This window comes from Carettochelys insculpta, chromosome 32 (genome assembly GCF_033958435.1).
Source record: "Carettochelys insculpta isolate YL-2023 chromosome 32, ASM3395843v1, whole genome shotgun sequence".
Classification (NCBI taxonomy): Eukaryota; Metazoa; Chordata; order Testudines; family Carettochelyidae; genus Carettochelys; species Carettochelys insculpta.
This window is the reverse complement of record NC_134168.1, coordinates 6,870,141-6,877,273: the sequence shown is the minus strand read 5'-3', so window position 1 is coordinate 6,877,273 and position 7,133 is coordinate 6,870,141. Positions and strand designations below refer to the sequence as shown.

The following is a 7,133-nucleotide window of genomic DNA, read 5'->3' as shown; positions in this document are numbered from 1 at the left end:
GAACCTATAACCTTTTAAGTCTGATTGGCAAGCCTTCCCAAATCCAGAAATCCTCCTACCTTTCCCCCAGGCCAACAGTGATGAGTAATATAAACAAGAGGAAGCATTGAATATATGACCCTCAAAGTTTACGAACTGTTCTAGTTAGCCCTGCAGTAATCCAACTCTTGGAATGTGAATACCAGGTGGAAGGGAAACTCAACAAGCTAAAAGGTCTCTAAACAGAATTAGACCGAAACAGAAGTTGGCAATCTGACATAGACAAGCCTGGAGAATCCCTGGTTTCCACCAGTGTGTACAAGAGGGACATAATAAAATATTCTCCAAGGAGTGACTTTGGTACTTTTCCTATTTTGCCACTGAAAAGTCTTTATGATCTATTTTTAAATTGGTTTAATTTAAAAGTGGAATTTAAAAAAAAATGTTTTGGATATTTTTTTTTCTTGTAAACTAAGATGATTTAGAAACAAATAAGTTTTTGTTGAAAAGAACAAGAAGTCCTGTGGCACCTTATAGACTAATAGATTTTTTTTGGAGCATAAGATTTCATGGGCAAAGACCCACTTTGTCAGATGCATCTGTTGAAGCAGGTCTTTGCCCATGAAATCTTGTGCTCCAAAATATTGGTTAGTCTATAAGGTGCTACAGGACTTCTCATCATTTTTGCAGATATAGATGAACAGTTACACATCTGATAATCGCTAAAATGTATCAATTTCACCTGTTAATGAGGTTGAAATCAACTTTGTTGACTTTTGAGGAACTTCAGACACAAAGACCAGAACAAGAGGGGGACCCGAGTTAGTCTGTATCTTCAAAAACAGCAAGAAATCCTGTGGCACCTTATAGACTAACAGATATTTTGGAGCATAAGCTTTTGTGGGCAAAGACCCATTTCATCAGATGCATTAGTGGTGTGGTTTCAGAGGAAGGTTTAAAGAGGGAGTCCTAGACAAGGGGAAGGCCGGAGGTGACAAGATCTGTTCAGTCATGGAGGATGTGGCCCATTGTTGGCAATTCATGTGGAGTTGTGAACACCAAGAGAGGAAAAATGAGGTCAGAATGTGAAATCAGGGCCAGAATGTGAAAGGTATTTAAGTGACTAGTGGGACCTTTCGGCATTGGTAAGGCCACACCAGTTCTGGGCCCCCCAGTACAGAAAAGATGTGGATGCATTGCCAAGGATCCGGCGGATTTGTGGGCTGGAGCACATGACCTACGAGTAGACACTGAGGGATTTGGACTTATTTAGTTTGCAGAAGAGAAGACTGAGGGGTGATTTGCTCACAGCCTTCAACTTCCTGAAAGGGGGTTCTAAAGAGGATGGAAGAGAGATTTAATGTCGTTACATTAATGTAAACAAATATTAATTCCATTGACTGGAGCAATGTTTGCTTAGATATTTGACCATGTAAACACCCCAATAGATCATATGCAACATTCTCCTGGAGCAAGTAATGTCAGTAATGTGAGTTTGTAGAGAAACACAGAAACAGATCATACACGCGACACCATCACTGGACGTAACCACATCAGCCACACCGTCAGGGGCTCATACACCTGCACATACTCTAATGTGATATATGCCATCATTTGCCAGCAATGCCCTTCTACCGTGGACAGTGGACAAAGTGGAGAGCTTCTAACCCAATGGATGAATGGACAGAATCGTAGGGCTGGAAGGAATCTCAGGAGAACATCAAATGCGGACATCAGAAATGGGAACACCCACAAAAATGTAAGCCCTAATTTTAACCTCCCTGGACTGTCAATAACCGATTTTGAAGTAGCCTTTTGTCTATGAAAGAATTTTACCACATGATGACAGAGGAGATGTCTGAATTGGAATTCATTTACAAATGCAACACCTTTAACCTTGACCTGAACAGAGATCTTAACTCGCTTATGAATTACAAGACCAATTTCCTCACCTTTGAAATTCACAGGAATGAGACCCATCCAACTTAATTTGCCTCATTAATCTGTCCTACCTGTAACATGGAACACCTCCCACCCTGCTATATAAACTCATGATTACCTTTTGCTACTTCAAATCCATCTGATGAGGTGGGTTTTGCCCATGAAAAGCTCATGACCTAATAAATTTGTTTCTGTGGTGCCACAGGACAGCTTGTTAGTGGGAATTTTTGAAAAAACAGACTCATCATTTTCCACAGGGAAGCTTGGATCTCCTTGTTCCTCACGGAGTAGATGATCAGATTCATCACCTGAGATACTAGGGAAGAGAAAACAGTCACCACCAGATCCCATCCTGAGGCTGAGCTGGAGGCCGGCTTTAGGTAGGCAATGAAGCCAGTGCGAAGTAACAAGGAGATGACAATGAGGTGAGGAAAGCAGGTGGAGAGGGCTCTGTGCCGGCCCTGTTTGGTGGGAAGTCTCAGCACAGCTCTGAAGATCTCAACATAGGACACAATGATAAAAACAAAGCAGATTAACGCTACAAGGATACTCAAGACAAGGGCTCTGGTTGCGCTCGTGTATGAGTCAGAACAGGCCAGCTGGAGCAGCAAAGGGATACCACAGAAGAAGTGATAGATGCTGTGGCCTCCACAGAACATTATTGCAAAAGTGTTCCCTGTCAGCATGGCAGAATTGAGAATACCGGTGATCCAGGCACCAGCGGCCATGTGGACACACACTCTCCTGTTCATCACTCTCTCACAGTGGAGGGGTCAGCCGATGGTGATGTATCGATCATAAGCCATGACAGTCAGTAAGGCAAGGTCAGCCGAATTGAAGAAGATGAACACAAAGACTTGGGCAACACAGCCGGAGTATGAAATCGACCTGGTGTCCATGAGGGAATTGGCCATGGACTTGGGGACAGTGACAGAGATGGAGCCAATGTCCAAGACAGCCAGGTTCTCCAGGAAGAAGTACATGGGGGCGTGAAGATGGTGGTCAAAGGTTACAACCAGGATGATGAAAAGGTTCCCCATCAGGGCTGCCAGGTAAATCAACAGAAACACCACAAAGTGCAAAATCTGCAGCTGCCGAACCTCAGAGAACCCCAGGAGAAGGAACTCGGTCATGGTCGTTTGGTTGGACATTTTCCTTCTTAGCACATTGTGTCTTGCCTGTGGAGAGAAGGAGATGGGTATTGGTGGGGATTAGGATGACAGGAGTGACCCTGATTCTCATCTTAAGAACATCTCCTGAAGTCAGCGTCCCATGTGTGAACCACTCCTCACTTCCGCATGCTGGAAGCTGTGATTGCTCCTTGCCGGACTGTCAGACCCATCAGGCTCATGATCACACTCATGCAATGTGCCAGTTCCTCCCTTCAAGTCCATGCTGTGGGGTCACTTTACACCTGTTGGCCCAAGATGTGACTGGTGAGCTGTGAAAGGATGGGACAAAGAACCACACAAACCTACCGGTTTTATCTCAGAGACTTTGTCCTGTTGGTAAAAACATTCGGTTTCTGCAGAGGGAAGTCGTGTCTAACTAATCTATTAGAATTCTTTGAAGGGGTTAATAAACATGCGGACAAGGGGCACCCAGTGGACATAATATACTTAGATTTCCAGAAAGCCTTTGACACGATTCCACACCAAAGGCTTTTATGTAAATTAGGTGGTCATGGGATAGGAGGAAAGATCCTTTCATGGATCAGGAATTGGTTAAAAGACAGAAAACAAAGGGTTGGAATAAATGGTAAATTTTCACAATGGAGGGGGGTAACTAGTGGTGTTCCCCAGGGGTCAGTCCTGGAACCGATCCTGTTCAACTTCTTCATCAATGATCTAGAAAATGAGGTAAGCAGTGAGGTGGCAAAGTTTGCAGATGACACCAAGTTGTTCAGGACAGTCAAAACCAAAAGGGATTGTGAAGAACTACAAAAAGATCTCAGCAAACTGAGAGATTGGGCAGCAAAATGGCAAATGAAATTTAATGTGGGTAAGTGTAAGGTAATGTACATTGGAAAAAATAACCCAAATTACACGTACTATATGATGGGGTCAAATTTAGCTACGACAGATCAGGAAAGGGATCTTGGAGTTATAGTGGATAGTTCTCTGAAGACATCCACGCAGTGTGCAGCGGCAGTGAGTAAAGCAAATAGGATGTTAGGAATTATTAAAAAAGGGATCGATAATAAGACAAAAGATATCATACTTCCCCTATATAAAACTATGGTACGCCCACAACTGGCGTACTGCATGCAGATGTGGTCTCCTCACCTCAAAAAAGATATATTGGCATTAGAAAAGGTTCAGAAAAGGGCGACTAAGATTATTAGGGGTTTGGAACGGGTCCCATATGGGGAGAGGCTAGAGAGACTGGGACTTTTCAGTCTGGAAAAGAGGTGATTGAGGGGCGATATGATAGAGGTATGTAAAATTATGAATGGTGTGGAGAAAGTGAATACAGAAAAATTATTTACCTTTTCCCATAATACAAGCACTAGGGGACACCTAATGAAATTGATGGGTAGTAGGTTCAAAACTAATACAAAGAAATTTTTCTTCACACAGCGCACAGTCAACCTGTGGAACTCCTTGCCGGAGGAGGCTGTGAAGTCCAGGACTCTATAGCTGTGTCTACACGTGCACGCTACTTCGAAGTAGCGGCACTAACTTCGAAATAGCACCCGTCGCGGCTACACGCGTCGGGCGCTATGTCGAAGTTAACTTCGACGTTAGGTGGCGAGACGTCGAAGTCGCTAACCTCATGAGGGGATCGGAATAGCGCCCTACTTTGACGTTCAACATCGAAGTAGGGACCGTGTAGACGATCCGCGTCCCGCAACGTCGAAATTGCCGGGTCCTCCATGGCGGCCATCAGCTGGGGGGTTGAGAGATGCTCTCTCTCCAGCCCCTGCGGGGCTCTATGGTCACCGTGGGCAGCAGCCCCTAGCCCAGGGCTTCTGGCTGCTGCTGCGGCAGCTGGGGATCCATGCTGCAGGCACAGGGTCTGCAACCAGTTGTCGGCTCTGTGGATCTTGTGTTGTTTAGTGCAACTGTGTCTGGGAGGGGCCCTTTAAGGGAGCGGCTTGCTGTTGAGTCCGTCCTGTGACCCTGTCTGCAGCTGTGCCTGGCACCCTTATTTCGATGTGTGCTACTTTGGCGTGTAGACGTACCCTCGCAGCGCCTATTTCGATGTGGTGCCGCGCAACGTCGAAGTTGAACATCGATGTTGCCAGCCCTGGAGGACGTGTAGACGTTATTCATCGAAATAGCCTATTTCAATGTTGCTACATTGAAATAAGCTATTTCGATGTTGGCTTCACGTGTAGATGTAGCCTATTAGGGTTTAAAAAAGAGCTCGATAAATTTTTGCAGGTTAGGTCCATAAATGGCTATTAGCCAGGGGTAAAGTATGGTGCCCTAGCCTTCAGTACAAGGGCAGGAGATGGATGGCAGGAGATAAATCACTTGATCATTGTCTTCTGTTCTCCTTCTCTGGGGCACCTGGCATTGGCCACCGTCGGCAGACGGGATACTGGGCTGGATGGACCTTTGGTCTGACCCAGTATGGCCGTTCTTATGTTCTTATGTCCTTGTTGAACCTCATCAGATATCTTTCGCTCCATCTTCCAATCTGTCTAGGTCTCCCTGGAGCCTATTCCTACCTTCCAGTGTATCAACCTCTCCCTCTAGTTTAGTGTCACCTGCAAATCTCCTGAGGGTGAAATCCCATCCCCTTATCCAGGTCACCAGTAAAGATCTTGAACTTTCCCCAGAACCAGCCCTTGGGGTACTCTGCATGATACTGATTGCCAGCCAGACATAGAGCCGTTGATCACTGCTAAGCCTGAAGATGTAGCCAACTTTCTCTCCACCTTATAGTCCGTTTATCCAATCCATACTTCTTTAACTTGCTGGGGAGACTCCATCAAAAGCTTGGTGAAAGTCAAAGTGTATCCCATCCACTGTTCTCCCCATAACAACAGAGCCAGTTACCTCGTCGTAGAAGGCAATCAGGTTAGTCCAGCATGACTTGCCCTTGGTGAATCCACGTTGACTTTTCCTGATCACGTTCTCCTCTTCCAGGTGCTTCAAAATAGTTGGTTGTTTCCTTTCAGCATTGGGGCCCCCCATGAATCTGGCCAATAGCACCGTCCCAGTGACCAAGTTTATTCTGCTGGCTTTCCCCTCCCTGAGCCAGCTGGGCCGCAATCTTCTCTGTGACTTTCTTTCCTTCACCTATGTTGGGAGGCTGGCTGGCAACTTGTGTGTTGTGTGGGCTGTGCTATGGGACAGCCACCTCCACACTTGCCCATCTACATCCTGCTGGGGAACTTCTCCTGGATGGAGGTCTGTTACATCATGAACACAGTGCCATGGATGGCGTCTGACCTAGTAAACCCGGTGTCCCTATCTCCTTCCAGGCCTGCTTTTTTCAGTTCTTTTCCATAGGGACCACTGCGTGCCTCCTCCTCCCGGTCATGGCCTTGGATACGTAGCTGGCCATCTGCCACCCACTGTGCTACCCCATCCTCACATCCCTATACACCTGCTGGGTGCTGGCCTCCTCCTGCTGGCTCCGTGGCTTCCTGTGGTTCATCGTTCATGTCATTATGTCCCAGCTCTCCTGCAGCCCCACCCTGGATCATTTTATCAGCGACTTGGCCCCACTGATGGCTGTCTCCTGTACCCCCAGCTCCCGAGACTGAACAGGCCTGTTTCACCCTAACTGCCTTCGTCATACTTGGTGCTGCTGTCTTCACCCTGACCTCCTACGGTCTAGTCATCAGGGCAGGGTAGAGGCTGCCTACAAGGCCTTCTCCACCTGTTCCTCACACCTGGCTGTCGTAGGACTCTTCTGGGGCTCTGGCCTGGTGAACTACATCAGCAGGCAGTGGGAAAATAGCAGCCCTCTTCCACGCAGTGGGGACCCCGCTCCTCAATCTGCTGATCTACAGCTTGAGGAACAAGGAGATGAAGGAGGTGTTGAAGAGGACCCTGGTGGGGAAGCAGTAGGGGGTTCTACCCTAGCACCAGCCTGTAGGGACTGGCCAGTTACGAGGGTGAGCAATGCGATATGGGGCCCGTCTCCTCTCCCAACCCTTCAAACACAGCATTTTGCATGGCTTTTAGGGGTCACACAGCATAAAACATGCCTGACAATACAACCAGAACATCGGGTGAGTTGTGTATGCGTGTCCT

At 46.9% G+C, this 7,133-nt stretch overlaps 2 pseudogenes; one reads left to right on the top strand and one right to left on the bottom strand.

Annotated features, from left to right (window-relative positions):
* Positions 1-642: 642 nt before the first annotated feature.
* LOC142004676 (olfactory receptor 14A16-like) lies at positions 643-3,598 on the bottom strand (annotated as a pseudogene).
* Positions 3,599-5,483: 1,885 nt separating this feature from the next.
* LOC142005029 (olfactory receptor 11G2-like) lies at positions 5,484-6,982 on the top strand (annotated as a pseudogene).
* The last annotated feature ends 151 nt before the right edge of the window (positions 6,983-7,133 follow it).